General features: G+C 36.9%; 1 long non-coding RNA gene across 2 annotated transcripts in view; it reads right to left on the minus strand.

The window, feature by feature from the left end:
* Positions 1-11,222, minus strand: part of LOC138170007 (uncharacterized) — a 63,885-nt gene extending 52,663 nt beyond the window's left edge. Inside the window, exon 1 of one of the 2 annotated variants that reach the window (XR_011170504.1) lies at positions 10,247-11,222. This is a non-coding gene — a long non-coding RNA (uncharacterized lncRNA). Of the gene's footprint in view, positions 1-8,198; positions 8,612-10,246 lie in introns of those variants that run through there. The other variant, XR_011170505.1, reaches the window with a different exon arrangement.
* Positions 11,223-17,240: the final 6,018 nt, after the last annotated feature.

Here is a 17,240-nt window from a genome sequence, read left to right on the forward strand (position 1 = left end):
AATATTAGGGGGAACCATCACAGAAAGAAGGGCCACTGCTAATTGACAATGATGAGGAGGAGGAGAACAAGGAGGTAGAGGAGAAGGAGCAGGTGGCAGCTAGGTGGCACAGAGGATAGAGTGTTGGGTTCAGAGTCAAGAATACCTAAGTTCAAATCTGACATCAGATATTTAGTCACTCTGTGACCCTGGGCAAATTATTTAAACTGTTTATCCCAGTTTTCTTATCTGTAAGATGGGTATAATAATAGTACCTACCTCCCAGGGTTGCTGTGACAATGAAGTGAGTTAATATTTGGAAAGCATTCTCAAACATTTAAACACTATTATTATATAAATTTGTTGGTCTGAAAGAAAATGCTATTTCCATAGGTATGTGCTATTTCTTGGTACTACTGCTTCTCCATCTAAGTGCATTGCTTGAAGAAAAAGAACATTTTGTTCATCATGGCAAGGTTCAGAAAGTCTGAAAGAACTATTGTTTACAGAGAGAAAAGGATATAACTCTTAGCTCTTAAGTTTTTAGTTGTTTTGCTTATTTCTGTTGTGCACTTGGAATTGAGCTGATATTTACTTTTAAAATTTACTTCAAGTTTATTGCTATTTTAGAAAGCTGGCTCATAGATGAGAGAATTTGTGGTAAGCATGGTATATTAAGCCCAGTTGGAAATAAGTAGAGTGATATATCTATAAAATGGCAATTTAAACTTCAAACACTTGTAAAACATTCCTAGCAAATTTAGTGTGAAGAAAAAGTATACTATAAAGTTAAATACCAGTGATTCAGGATATGTACAGATTAAGATTCTTCAAACCATGTTAACTCACCTGTGCTGTAACAGCAGTGAGGCTTTTGAGGTCAGTAACCCCATTAAACAGGAATACCTAGAACTCAGCTGGAAGTATGTCTCTTGGTCATTTACTTGTTTCTTTATAAATTCCCTAACTTTCTCATACTTCATTAGTATGAGAGAATGTTAGGCCATAAGTCCTGCCTATGACATCGTCATTCACCCATGTTATTTTTCCTGTAAATCAAAATGTACCATATTGGTCTAGATACAGGCCATATTTTACGTTCAAATACTATGAAAAATTTTAATATAGCAAAAGCTATTGGTTATGGCTGTTATCCAGACCAATCAGGCATATGTAATAGAAAAGAATGGTCAAATGAGAAAAACCTGATTTTTTTTGTTGTTGTTACAGATACATCACTAACTTTCTATGTAACACTGGATAAAAGATTTAGCTTCTCCGGGCTTGCTTCCTCCTTTGTAAAATCAGGGGGTTGGATTAAATTATTTTGAAGTCCAAAACCTACAATTCTATCTATTCTTTGATAATTCATATCTTGCTCCCTGAAGTGTTCTACCCTCCATTTGTCATTCATTAGTACAGAGCAGTGTCCTCCTGGGACCAATGAGGAGTGAGGATTGACTGACTTTCCTCTCTACTACATTATGATCTATTCTAGTAAAAAAAAATGCTAGGCTGTTATTAAGTTAGTTCATGGCCCAAATTTCTGATTTAACTCTTAATTCTGCTGACACAGTCTCTAGTCTAAAAATGTTCTATGAGTATATTAAACATTTATTCTAGGTCCCTTTTATTTAGTGATATACTGATATATCTTGCCACTGTAGCATGCTTTAGAACTTGGAGAGCCAGGAAAATTAAGAGTTAAACCAGAAATGCAGTTCATGAGCAAACTTGATGCCATCTTCAGTCTTTGTTTTACCTTGAGACTCATTATAAATTAATGACCACATGAAAAAGGGAGGACTGTAGGAATGTTCTCAAAGGATAACTGCACAAGGCTAATCCTGACTCAGGCTACATTCAGGTTCAAGAATGAATGGAATGTTACTAGTGCATAATTTAAGAGTTAAGAAAAAGAGCTTAGCCATGGCATAGAAAGAACATTCCATAAGGATGCATCATTTAAATTGGTTAGATCCAGTCTCTCTTGCCTCTTTATAGGATTATATACCATCTGTAGAACAGCTTATGGTAACTTGCTTTGTTGTGGGATATACATCAAGTATGAAGGTTAGTCAGTCAGTCAGTAAGCATTTATTAAGTGCTTATTGTGTGCCAGACGAGGTGGTAAGGGACCTAAATCAATGTAGGCTGACATACAGGATTGCCTGAAATCTGTCTTAAACATTAGATACATAGGCCAATGAAGTCTCAACGACAGACTCATTGAATTTTGAGGAATGAACTAAATGACAGGGTCCCTGATACATGTTGTTCTTACCACAATTTCAAAGACCATACAAGCAAACCTCTATGTCTGAGAACAGGCCTAATGTTTGTCATGGATGGAAAGAAGGAAATGAAACCTACTATGTACCAAGTATGGTGTTAAGTGCTTTATAAATTATATCATTTCATCCTCACAACAATACTGGGAGATAGATCCCTACAGTTGAGGAAACTGAGGCAGGCCACACTAAAATGACTTACCAGTGGTGATAGAGTAAGTCTTTGGAAGTAGGATTTAGTGAAAATCTTCACTCTTTCTTCTGTGACTCCCAGGTACTTCTCTCTTTACTTCTCTTTCCTAGTTGTTTCATGTATGCATAATTTGTTTCACCAACTGGAGTAATCATTTTTTAAAAATTCAAATGCCATTTCTTACCAGTATAGCATTAGCTATATGGCAGGTTGTAATTAAATATCAATCCGGCTCCTCTTTTCAACATTTAAAGGCTTTTATGACGTTTTTGCAAGCTGTCTTTCTAAACTGGTTTTGCACTACTCAATTTTATACATTCTATATTGCAGTCAAATTCACCTAACCTACTGGTTAGGTGACACTATGCCATTCCATCTATCACTTGGATGTCTTTGAAAGGCTGTCTCAGTCACCTGGAATGATCAATTACTCTCCTTTTTTCTGCTTTTTTAGAATCTCTGTATCTTCCTTCTCCTACTCCCCATCGTTTGGCACACAGGTGCCAACTTCTATTAGATACCTTTTGTGATTTCCCGAATTAGCAACCTTCCTTCAGTGGAAGTGCTTTGTGGTTGGTGTGTGTGCGCATACACATACACACATATATCTAATATATATACACATATATGTGTATGTCTGTATGTATAATTTGCTCTACATACAAATCGTTTCTCCAGTAGAATGTGCCTTCTTGAGGACACAGGTGATTTTATTTCTGCCTTTCTTTCCCCAGCACCTAGCACATATAGTGGCAGTGCTTTTCCATCAGGTCACAATGTTAGCAAAAAACCAAAGCCTTTTCTTCAAAAGAATCATGTTCTTTGAAGTCCTGTAGTCATTACGATATACTCCATTCCCATCTAGTGCACTTTCTATAATTCTCCAGACTTATCCCCCAATTCTGCCTCTCTCTGGATTGTTGAACTTATTTCATTAATTCCCTACAAAGTATCCTTAGCATAGATTTACCCAGTCACAATAGCTCTTAAGCCACTTCCTACTAGAAATCCCATATCCTCTCTGACTCTGTCACATTTCAGTGAACCCCAACTGATATAATACAATCTATCACATGAGCAAACAGGAAGACATACGCAGATCTCCCATCAGGCATCTTCCTTTGTAGCATGGATTAAACTTTAAAAAAACCAAATAATATGTAAGATAATTTCAACTGAATACTAACAGCTCTTCCCAGACTTACGGTTTTGCTCACCAATAGCCATTACCAAAATGTTGCTGTCCCCCTCCCCTTAGCAACTTCAGTTTGCTTACCAGGCCCACCTTTCCAGTCTTCTAAGGGAATAGCAAAGGATGTTTTTCAAACTAATGTTCTACAGGTAGCATCCAGCAGGGGCAGTGATTAGATGAAGGATTCAAGAACAGATAGAATTTAGCCTTTCTCTGTGGGATGGGGACATAAGATCTCAAGGATCGTCAGCAGTACTAAGCTTTTTTCTTCTTTGTTTTTCTTTGCAACCTTCAACACTCAGACTTTATGTCCATCCTCACTTTCCTTGTGGCTGTATTCATGAATTGATTAAGGCACCCAAACGTCAGTCTTATATGACAAAAATGTTTTCAAATTCAGAGCAGACTTTCTTCCACCTGATAACCATCTTCCCATCCCCTTTGTTGCTTTTAATTCTGCCTCTCCTTATTTTCAATTCCCTCTTACCCTTTTTCACTATATAGTAGAAATTGACTGGTCCTTGGCGTGGTGAAAGACTGAAGAATGAAAGAGGATTCTGCAGATGCTTTATGCCGGTTATATGTAATTGTTGAATTTATTTAATGTTAATGGAATTTAATATCTTCCCTGCCCATTAGTAGGCCTCATGTGGAGCCCATTAAGAAAAACTTGCTCAGGGGAGGCTTGCTTGTAGGAAGGTTTTCACACCTTTCCCTGTTTCTAATCAGGTTGAGTCAGGAGGGTTATGATGCCTTCTGGCTCTGAGAAGTGTATATATACTCTCAGTTAGTATTGTGTTTTGGGGGCTTGCTTATGATAAGGATCTTATAATTCCCTGGTTGAGATTCTGAGTGGCAGTATGTTCAGAACTCCTCAGCTGCTCAGATGTAAAGGATCTCTCAAAGCAAAGACGTATGTAAAGTATATAGCAATATTGCTTTTTTTTTTTTTTTTGCTTTTTGGAGGGCAACTGGGTTTAAGTAAATTGCCCAAGGGCACACAGCTAGGTTTTTTGTGTGTGTTAAGTGTCCGAGGCCATATCCAGCAATATTGCTTTGATTCAGGCAGTCAGAGCCCTGTCTGTTGGTCTTTATTTCTCTCCTTGTATTTTCTCTCTTTGTATTTTCTCTAAAGTTTGGGGTGCTGACTTTTCCTTGAACTAGTGGAAGTAATTTAAAAAGAATGTTGACCCTTTAAACATCTATCTTTCCTAGTAAAGAATATCAAAGAACCTGTGCTAGCAGGTTATAGTATGCCAATGTGATTACCTTTACAATTTGAGATGCCTAAATGTCTTCTACAACATGAAGTGGAATTGGAGTAGTTTAGTATTTGATCCCAAACATCTGTTGTAATCTGTGTCCGATTCACAATGATTCAACCAATATTTGATAGAGCATATCAGTATTGGAAGCACCAATAATATTTAAATGAATTTTATACATTACAGTGAGAAGTCAGGCTTGTGGTATTTTATATTATTCTTATCTTTCTCTAAGAAGGGAAAGACATGAAGTGGAGGGTATGAATCAGCACAGATTTCTTCCACATAATATAATGATCATAATAATCCACATTTAATTTACATTTTGGAGTTTTGAAAGCCCTTTCTCTACACATTTTATTCTTCAATCTTTGCAACAAGATTTTGAGCTTTGTAAGAAAAATCCCCATTTTTTAGAAAAGGAAATGGATATAGTGAGGTTGACTCAAAGTCAAACAGTGACATAGGTCCCAAAACAAATTCTGAGTGTCTTTGTGATATCACACCTCTAACAAAAGTTGAAGGTCCTTCAGTCCTGTCTATGACTCTTAAGGTATTTTACTTATGTAGATGATATTACAAATGTTATTTTGGCAGGGTAGAAACCAGTCAATAAGCATTTAAGCACTTACTTTGTGCCGGGCATAGTGCTACTTGCTGGGGATACAAATAATAAAAATTAAAAAGACAGTCCCTATTCCCAAGCACTCTACATTCTAATGAGAAAATATAAGCTACAAAAGGGGCCTGAAAGCAAACAAGGACAGAGGAGTATCCAGAGGGAAGGCAAGATCATGATTATAAATCTGGAGAGTCAGAAGCACAGGAGGGAAATGAGGTGTTGCCAGCCTGTGAATGGGCACATCCACAAAGCAGAGCCCCTAGAAGGTACTCACCAATGACAACCAACATGACAGAGGGATGATCTAGGATGACAACATGGTGGTGAAGTCATTAGAATTAAAAAAAAGAGAGACTGAAATTGTGCTAATCTCATTCAGATACAATCTGTTGATTTAAAGAGATTTGGCATAATCTTAATCTAAACAACTATTTTTCATCTATATCTACTACCCATTAATTCCCTAGGGGTGGAGGGCTGTGTAAGTCAAGTTTCTTTGCTTCTTCAAAATGAACTATAGGATTAGAAACTTCGACTGAGTAAGCCCACAGGACAGGGGCAAACTACCTATGCTATCCACAGAAACTAGGCCCCTGTTCCTTGAAACAGCATTAATGAGGTGTGAAACATTTTGCACAGCACCACTCTGTAATATAGCTTCTAAAGTTGCCTAACCATTCCACAGGAGAGACACAACAGAGCCCATCAGTCTACCTCCTCTGGACTACTAAATTGCCTATTACCCACCATGGAAATATAGGACATGATTTTACTGATGCTTCAAAAAGAGCACTAACAATAATCTACCTCTAGAGAAATATCACCCCTGCCAGATCTAAGTCATCAGAAACCTGGGCTCAACTCTCGGACCTTTTCCTTTCTCTCCCATCAGGCTTGATCCTTATAGAACTTCATACCATATTTCCTTTTTGATGCTCAACTGCAATACAACTCTACATCAACACAGTGAACTTGAGGGAATTTGTTCTGCTTAGGGAAAGAGGTAGTACGGCTCCAGACTCACCTTGTACTCTCTGCATTGGGTAGTTTTATAATGTTAGGAATGCTGAAAAGCACCCATAGAGATGCAGTTTGAAGCACGTTCACTTTTTCCCCTCTGGCTTGCAGGATATTTTGCTCAGGGGAGTATTAACATGGTCCAAATTCACACAGGCTAAATAACACGGCATAAGATTTTTCAAACACTTATTTGAAACTTCTATTCAAGTACACACACTCCTTCAAAGACTTTCTCTCTTCCTTTACAACTCAAGTTACTAATTCTACATGAAGCCTTTCTGATTCTAAATTGGCAATATATACAAACACTTTTTGATTTATTGTTATTCTTTTATATTTTCTATCTATACTTATATGTATCCTGACAGTTTCTTCTACTAGTATTTAAGCTCACTGAGAGCAGAGATAATGGCATTCTTATATTTGTATCAGTAGTATCCTACACAGTACGGGGCACATAGCATATGTTTAGTGAATGTGCATTGATAGATTGAGGTTGAACACATTTTGCCTCAATGGACCAGTATTCCTTACTGGTTTATGGGATTGCTAGTTATTCCACAATTCTCCTTACAGGATAGGTTTATTAAAATCATGGTTAATGTATTATGCATGCCCCCAGGGTCTGCCTAGAATTTCCCTATACTAGCTTTTGGGCAAGGCCAAAGATCAAAGCTCAAAATCCTTCCTGAGACTGACTCTGGGCTATGCTACTATTCTACAGAGTATTTCATATATTCATTTTATAGGAATTTTCAAAGGACATGAGGATCTATATCTGCAGCAAACTTAAGAAAGGGGGTGGTGAATTTTGCTAGTGAAATACCTGATGGCTAATGAATGTATTCCATGTTGCATATGCCATAAGAAACTCAGATTCTTTTCAACCTCTTTCCTCCAGAGGCAGAATCTTTACTCCTCCAGATTTATTAGATTCTGTATAGATTTTTCTAGTCATTATGTAATGCACTTGAAAGTCTTCCTGAACCTAATTTGATGAAAGCAGAGAGAGGGTTTTTCCCCCTTTTTTTTTGATGGAGACTGTATGAATCTAATTAAGAACAAATTCTGTTCAACATACAAGGAACTGAGAATTATCAAAATTAACACCCGGGGCCCTATTTAAAGTAGAAATGGATATGGGTCAGTAGTAGCCACAATAACATCAGTAAAAATTTGAAAGTTAATGAATTTGGGACATTTATATAACAGTATTCACATGGTTTACCTCTTTTAAAAAATCCACCAAAAAAGCTTTGAATTTTAAGATGAATCCTATCTACAATTCAGATGGCAGAGTGGAGAGAATGCTGAGCTGGGTGTCAGCAAGGTTGGAGTTCAAACACAACAAAAACACTAGCTCTGTGACACCAGGAAGTTCATTTAACTTCTCAGCCTCCATTTCCTCACTTGTAAAATGAGGATACTAATGACACCAAACTCATAGGGTTGTTGTGTCAAATATAAAGTACTTTGCAAAATTTCAAGGGCTATATAAACCCTAGCTAGTATTATTATAAGATGACATGTAATATTAGTAATTTTTAGGCTACCTAAGGTAAGATGGGTTGATTTGGCTCTATTGTAAAGAAAGTGATGGAATAGAAGACAGAGTTCGCCAAACCATTAAACCTACCTTGGACATTATCTTTGTGAAATCTCCTGGATTAGAAGTCCATGAACAACTGTCACTGGGTCTTCAACAATGAGAAGTTATCTACCTGCTCAGTGAAAAAGTCTGAGTGACTCATAATGCAGCCAAAAAGCAAGCACTTCCCCCCACGTTAGCTGAGGATGCCACATTTAAACGAGGACATCTGTTATAAAGTGTATGTTAGTTCTTGTGGTCATGCCAAGGTCTCTCTGGAACAGAAAGCAGCCCAGTCACTGGCAGCTGAATGGGCTTTAGACATCCTGTTCAATCTTCTATGGGGAGCCCCAATATTTGTTGGGGAATATGGATCTAAGATCTGAGAGGAACCTCCCAGCTGGGAAAATAGCAAACCAGAGTTCTGGCCATGTCAGGAACAAAGAATTCCTTGGGAATATTTAATCAGAATGGTATAGACAAGAAAGGAGAAGCCTAGAGCCAGCCACAGCAATTTTCATAAGGGAATTTTTTTTTTTTTTATGCAGACCAGGAACAGTCTTTGAAAGGATTGCCTGATTAAGTTCCTACCCCACCCTTTCCCCCAGGCCATTTGAGCTTAAAAGAAACTGGGAAATTCCTTTTGAAGAAATCAACATTTTCATATAATTCTTGGCCACAATCCTGTTTCAGTGTTTACAGAAGAGGTTCAACTGCTTCCTTCAAAGGATGATACAAAATGGCACATATTTAGATAACCATGTTACTTTTCTCGTAAGATCATATGCCAGGTGAGTTATATGAGAAATATTGTTCTGTATTTTATGGATGAAGATATTAAAACAGCATCAGAGAGGTCAAGTAATTTGTCCATAATCACACATCAAGTGCATGCTAAAGTCCATAACTAAACTCCATTTTTCTTACTTAAACTCCAGGCCTCTTTCCACTATAACTTGAAGCCTTTGGTGGGAAAAAGACAATTATTTCTAAGGAATATAACCTTGAAGCATTATTCCAGGTGAAGCTATCCATTAGGCAAGCTTTGGACACTGCAGTCCCTTTGTCCATAAGTAATGAAGAGTGAAATGAGCAGAAACAACAGAACATTGTATATAGTAACAGTAATATTGTTTTAAGGATGACTTTGAGGGAGAGCATTCTGGGAAGATGGCAGAGTAAGTAAAAAAATTCCAAGCTTTCAAGATTTTCCCCCACAAAGGAGTTAAATAGTACCTTAGGATGAACAAAGTTTGTGTGGGGATAAATAAGAACAGGGGAATAACCTGGGTCCCCCAGGGACAATTTGAGAAGATCAAAAGAAAAATCCCAGGACAAGGTTTGGTCCCTATGGAGAGTAAACACCTCCAGGATAGGTTCCCTTTTAACAGCAAGTGACAAGCCTCTTAAGAAACAAGCTGCATACTTTGGGTTAGTTGGTGTAATGCCATGCACAGAAGCTGTCCAGAAGAACTGCTACTCTGAACAGCTTTTAAGATTCTGATTACTCAGTATGGTGATCACTCTATTCCATAACAAAAGCAAAGCAAAGCATCCACAGGAAATCAAGGTACAGCATTCACAATATTACAACTTATCATAGAAAATCACAATATAATATTGACAACATAGTCTCAAAGTAAAATGGTCACTTTTTTGTAAAGCAATTGGGGTTAAGTAACTTGCTCAAGGTTACATGGCCAGGTGTTTCTGGGTGGGTGCTAAGTGCCTGAGCCCAGATTCCATCCCAGGTCATCCCAACTCTGGGGCTCTTACTCACTCTGTAAAATGGTCACTCAAGTTAACTCAGTCACTTAGCAGTAGTCTGTACACAGTCAAAGTCTTCCACTGTTGGGGAAAAGTCTTGATTAACTCAATCAGTCACTTATCAGTAATATCTTAAAGTACTCAAAGTACAATAAGTCACTTATTCAGCAAAGTCTTACTAAGTGTCATACATAAAACCCCTCCACCCCTTAGATCACTAGTAAACTATAATTCCATAATTACTCAGTACCCAAGAAGAGGTCCTTTCATCTTGACTTGGGACCTGTTCTCAGATTCCCTGGATCCCTTTCCATGCTCCCAGATTCTACCTGGATTCACCAGACTTTCACTTGGGTTCAATAGCAGACAGCTCCCAGTTCCTTGACCAGCTCTCTGGGCAGGTCCTGATCCACAGGGAACTTCACAGGATCTAATCCATGTCAGATCCTTCATCATTTCTTCTCCAGGGAATTCAAGGCTCAACCAAACCGCAAACAATGTCTCAGAATCCCAGCCATGCTTCAGTCACCTGGGATCCTGGCTCCTGGGCTCCAGGGCTCCTGGCTCCAGATTCCAGGCTCCTGGGCTCCTGTTCAGAAGAAGATCCACCACCACAAGTTTTCAGGACTCAGTTCACTATTCTTCTGTAGTTGTTCTCCCACCAGATCTCAATCTTAAGGAAATTCTGACTGTGCCTCTCTGGGGCTTTTCCTTATATACACACAGCCTCTTTCAGCCAACCCCTTCCTGTTGCATCAGTAACAGGAGACAGGAGTTCATAGCTTCTGTTTCCCCAACAGAGGCTTGATCAGTTACTATGTGCTAAGTACCTGTTACTTTTGCCAATACAAAGGGATTTTCAAATTCAAATTATATTACCTTACAGTTGGTTTGAGAGGCTGCCTCAGCCCCAGGCAGAGGAATTTTTACCACCAGTGTTAGTGAGGGAAATTGGGCATCTGAGCTTGGGAAGATTGAGGGAAGCTCTGCTGATCAGGATCACCAGACCCAGCTGTGCTTCAAAGAGTGGCAGGATGAGAAGGAACCAGCACACATTTGGTACAGAACCAGTGGAGGCAGAAAGCCCTTCGCTGCGAGCACTTACAGGAGGCTGGACATTTGGCTTTGGTTTCAGGTTAGAGGGGAGAACTGAAGATCTGGGGCAAGAGGCACTCTTTCCCATACCCAAGGGCTAGAGGTTATTACAAATAATCAAGCTATTACCACAAAAAATATGCAGGTAAAGGAGAAAGAATCCAACCATAGAAAACTATTATGGGAATAGGGATGACAAGGGTTCATCGTCAGAGGAGGATATTGAAGTAAAGAAACCTCCAAGAGTAATGTCAAATGGAAACCTGCCCAAAAAGGAAAAAAAGAAGATCTTTAAAAAGCCTTTAAAAATCAAATGACAGAGATGGAGGAAAAACTAAGAAAAGAAAATAAGAACAGTCCAAGAAAAACAAGAAAGGTATGAAAAGAAAATCAACCAATTAGAAAAGGAGATCCAGAATCTTAAGGAATAAAATGATACCTTGAAAATTAGAATTGGGCAAGGTGAAAATAGTAAATTATAAGAGATCAAGAAATGATTAAATAAAATATGAATAATGATAAAATAGAAGAGAAAGTGAAATATCATAAGAAAAAACAACAGATTTCGAGAACAGAAAATATTAAAATAATCGGACTAACTGAATGGCATGATTAAAAAAAAAGATTAGATACAATAATACAAGAAATACTTAAAGAAAAATGTCCTGAAGCATTAGAATGGGGGAGAGGAGGAGCAGAAATAGAAAAAACTCCATCAATCACCACTTAAAAGAGATCCTATGAGGAAAACATATAGGAATAGCATAAATTCCAAAATCCCCAGCTCAAGGAAAAAATATTAAAAACATCAAGATTAAAATAATTTAAATATGATGGTGCCACAATTAGAATTACACAAGACCTAGAGGCAGAGATATTAAAAGACCTCAGATCCTGAAACACGACATATAGAAGAGCAAAAAAAATGGGCCCAAAATATCAAACCCTGCAAAGTTAAATATTATCCTTTATGAAAAAAAATTGACATTTGATAAACTCTAAGATTTTAAAGACTTTGTTTAAAAAAATCCTGTACTTTATAGAAGATTCAACATACAAGAACCACTAGAAATATAAGGTACATAACAAAAACTGATTATAAGAGATCCATAAGGACAGACTCTTTACTTTTTATATATGTAAAATGGAAAATGTATGTCTATTCTTATTAATAATTGGGTAGTTCATAAGAAATATTGGGGTAAATCTGAATATGAAATGAATTTAAAAAGTAAAACCATTTAGGAACCGCTTAAAAGAGTAATTATTTTATACAAATGAGGTGCAAGAGGAAGAATTGATATAGGGGAATTAGGGGGAGGAGTGCTGGCAGTTCTGATACCCTGCTTTCATTGGGAATTGATTTAAGAGGCAATGATACATACATATATATATATACATATATATATATGGAAGAGTATAAAAATATTCTAAATTCAGAAGAAATGAAATGGTAGGGGAAAAGGGAGGGGGAGAGATCTGGGGAGGAATCTTTAGAGGGGAGGGTGAGGGAATACATAAATAGGGGTATAGAAGGGTATTTAGAATTATGGGTTTTGAAATATAGAGGAGGAACTTTGTAGGGGGTAGGCAAGTCATAGGAGGGCAAGGTAGTAGGTAAAAGTAAAGCATAAGAGGCAGAAGGGATAGAAAACAAGAGATATGCACATACATAAAAGCAGAGATCAGGAGAAGAATAGGTTTGGGAATGTATATGTCTATATATGTATGTGTATATGTATATGTGTATGTATATATCTATAACCATGGAGAAATATATCTAAACTTTATTCTAGCCTTCTGGGGGTGGGGAAGTATATGTATATATTTATAGCTATAGAGAAACATATCTAAACTTTATTGTGGCTGGGAGGGAGTTGTGGGGAGGAAAATAAAGAACAAAGCAAAAAAGGGCAGAGCAGAGAACAAAAGAAAACTCACAAGCAAAGATGGACAGTTCTCAACACAAGTATTATTTATCACATAGGCTTTCTTGAAATGAAAATTTGTTGTTACATATTTTGAATCCTCTCTTATGTTCTGCTATGCACATGACATGCTTTTTTTTTTCTAACTTTGTATGTAAGTTCCAATATTTAAGTTTACGGTATGTTTTTATTTCTTTTCTCTATTCTATATATGTGTTCTGGCATTTGAGACTAAATTAAATTTTGAAGAAAAAAGAACGACTTTGAGTAAATAAGTTGTTTTGTCTATTATTAATACCCAAATTAACTATAAAGGATAGATGAATAAAGATGTTATCTGCAACCACAGAAAGAACTGATGAATAGAAGTATGTATAGAATAATTTTATACATATACATATATACACACACATACCTATTTGTGTCTAATATTAGCCATAGCTAGAGTAGGGGGAAAAGGAAGATAAAAAAATATTCGATAATTTTGTATATTTGAAAGGAATAGCAAGTTGTGCATAGTAGATTTGCATCATCTTTTTGATTGTACTCTGTTATGGAAATACTTGTTTTAGTGAATAAATTTTTAAAAAAAGAAACATTGACCTTTTACTCTAATGCCTCCTAAGTGAACATCAACAATCATAATAATATATCCTCCTTCCTCCCCTCCCCCCCCAAGTAAAAATAATACTCTATAAATGTTCACCATTTTCTATCCACTTATCCCAACAGCTTTTATAGGGCAGTTCACATAGTCATAGTATGTCAGTCCAGGGGACTTATAAGTGACAATTCTTAGGAAGGAAGGCAAAGGACTCATTGACATGCTTGGAACATACTTCCTTACATTTCCTAAAAACCTCCATAAATTATGTTTCTGAAATTTGGATACTAATGAGTGGATATTTGCAGCCAAAGTAGTTTTCTTTTTAAATTGGGAAGGCCTTACTGACTGGAAAACTTGTCTTTTTCAGTCTAAGGATTGACCTGGTTCAAACTCCAACCACCCAAAGAAAAATTTCCATTTTTTTTTTTAGCCAAAAGAATACAAGAGATAATTAGGTCAATAGGAAAACTCTGTGGATTTTGAAACTGAAACAACAGGGATCTCTAATTTGATTTTATTGCTCTACTCTGGTCATAACAGTTTTAAAAGTTGCCCCTGGGGTGAAGGCTCCCAGGCCCCTGTGCAGAATCCAGCCTCTGAGGCTCAGTCATGTTTTCCACAGTAATAAAATGAATGTTCAGGGATTTATCATTTCATTTTAAGCCATCCCCATGGAATGACACTTGGCAGAAAACCTTTGCCTGGGAGAGAATTCTTTTATTTTAAATTAAGAAAAAGTGGCAGGCATTTTTATAGTAATAAAAGCCAACTTTCTTTTTTTTCTGTAATAAAATATGATGCTTATGCTTGCAGTTTAGCAGCTGATTGATATTATTTCTTTTTAAGAACAAACTGAGGAGATCAAGAACACAGCAGTCTAATTGGAGCTAATCTCCATTCCTCTCCACAACCCCCATAATCATAATACAGACAGGCACTGTTTTTTGATGGTCCTAAGAAATGTTTGTTACTAATCGGATTTTAACCTTACATTCGTGGTGGATGGAGGCATTTTCTCAGCCTTAAAGCCTTTAAAGTTTTTTGACATGTACTATTTTTAGCAGTAATAAGCTATTTCTCATTCTGGTAGCATGGCCCTTGATGTTTATAGCATATTCTAAAATCCTTGTGATAGAGAGCATAGTACCAGCTGCAAACATGACCTTTAGTTCACTTGGTTATTTCAACCAGAGCAGGTACTTTTCTTTCATCATCCATTTCTGTCCTCTCTTCTCCTACCTTTTTTTCCCCCTTTCCAGGTCTGGTATCAAGGAAAAGCAGGAAAAAAAAAAAAACCTTGCTGCCTAAATATAATGATACACTCTCAAGTGTGACAATTCTCCAGGGGTAATGACGAATTTCTGAATTTCATCCATTAGAATGAAATTTTCATTCATATTAAAATTTAAATACCCCTAGCAGAATAGACAACACCTTCCCCCACCCACAAAAAAATCATAAGTTAATTCTATCAGGGTAGTTGTCTGAAGTCTAATTATAGGTTATGGTAAATAATATATTTGTTGATGACTGGATATTTCATTTCTACAAAAGAAAGCCCTATAGAAAACTTAGGACAGATACTCTTCTCATTAAAGCTTTGGCAGAAATCTGCAAAACTAATATCAAACATATGCAAAAAAGCAAATAAGGAACAAAAGTCTCAGAAAAAGGTAAGGCCTATATAGGTGAAGCTTCACTCAAGATCCTCTAATGACAGGTTCTACAGGCCAAGAGGGCAGCTAGATGATATAATGGATAGAGTCCCAACCCTGGAGTCAGGAAGACTCATTTTTATGAGTTCAAATACAGACTCAGATACCTTTTATTTGTGTGACCCTGGGCAAGACCCTTAATTCTGTTTGCCTCAGTTTCCTCCTCTGTAAAATATCTGGAGTAGGAAATGATAAACCACTTCAGTATCTCTGCCAAGAAAATCCTTAATGGGGTCATGAAAATTTGGACACAACTTAAGTAAACATGAATGCAACAACAGAAAAGGAAGTAGATGCAACAAACAAGCAATTTGCCAAAACATTTGGACAGGACAGTGAACAGAAACAGTGACTGAGAACTGAGGATCTCAGCTCCCACAGATATAAAGGATAAGAGAAAAACCTGAAGACCTTCAAAGAGTAGACAATATCTGTGTTTCAGATATCAGAAAGGGAAAATGATATCATATGGTGTGTTCTTCATACTAGAAAAGGTCAAAGAGTGAGGAAAATTTAATTCTATCCCTCTGGTTGTGAAGAAAACTTGCCTCTAGAAAGCCAATGGAAAACAAATGTTTGAGGAATGAGAGTAAGATTACAGAAAGAAATTCTAGCCTGAACTGGAATAGATGATGATGATGATGATGACATCTGGAATCTGTATAGTACTTCAAGGTTTGCAAAGAATTTTATACATGTGATTTCACCAAATCTCACAACCACCCTGAACTTTAAACACTGATAGGTATTATTCTCCTCATTTTATAGATGAAGAAACTGAGACTTAGATTAAATGACTAATGTTTTGCTATAGAAATGCAAAGGAAAAATAATCTCTCAAACTTGGGAGCTATTGAACAATTTGATGCTCTTCCCAGAGAGATTATAACAAAGCTCTTTGAGGAGGAAGCTACTTTTCATTTTCCAAGAAACAGTGGAAAAGACACAAAGGTACTATACAGCATGAATTAGATGTGAAATAAAATATTTGTGGCACCTTGTACCTCCCTGGGGGAAATACGTATAATGATTTCTTGTGGTACTGGTGATGGTGGTGTTGGTGATTTGGGGTTGTTTTTTTTGGTTTGGCTTTTTGATAGGGAAGGGGAGGGGAAGAAAGGGAAGGGAGGCTAAGTGATTGACCCACAGTTATTTGATTAGTAAGAACTAAGACTAGCACCCAATTTGTCTGATATCCAGTGCCCTGTCCTTTCTTCCACATCATAAAGCCTTGAAATATAAATGCTTAACTCATTTTTTCTGGCATCATTAACACCTATTAATCCATCAGGTTAAAAATGATGATTCCTGTAACCACTACATGGGCTTTTCCCCTCCAAATTCATTTGTTCACTCCAGACTCTTACCTTGGTAAGCACATATGGCTTGATTATTGCTTTAAAGTTGCTTCAACACCTGCAGTTCTTTAGTATCAGTAGATCAGCATGATCTGACCCTTCCCTCTACCGTTTGGGAAATTCTTTTATTCAGCTTGTCTCTAAGGAATCTCTCCTCACATCTAGATTGAGGCATTCATACATACAATATTTTTATATTATACTGCTTACCTCCACATCTCTGGCATATCTATTGCTGATCACTCATATACCAAATATAAAAAATGAGAACAGATTTGAAAAGAAAATATGAAGGATATGAAGATTATAAAACATAGTTACTCCCACAAAGAACTTAAAATTTCCCCATGCATGGAAGCAGCTATGCTTTTTTAAAATCTGTGCCATATTCAGTTGCAAATGTGGCATTTGCCCTTTTCCTAGAGGAGATTAAAACTCCTTGTATACATACTTCAGCATGGAAGATCAGGTCCTATGCAAGAGGAAAGTTGTATTTTCTGGAAAAGCATCCTAAAGGATAATTTCAAAAAAATATCAACATGGCCAAATCAACAAAAGTTAACATAGACAACAAAAAAAACCTCCTAAACCCCTGGGGATTTCATTGTTTTCATTATGCA

This window comes from Petaurus breviceps, unplaced genomic scaffold (assembly GCF_028583685.1).
Source record: "Petaurus breviceps papuanus isolate PSGF00001 unplaced genomic scaffold, PetGlider_PUasm1.0 38, whole genome shotgun sequence".
Lineage (NCBI taxonomy): Eukaryota > Metazoa > Chordata > Mammalia > Diprotodontia > Petauridae > Petaurus > Petaurus breviceps.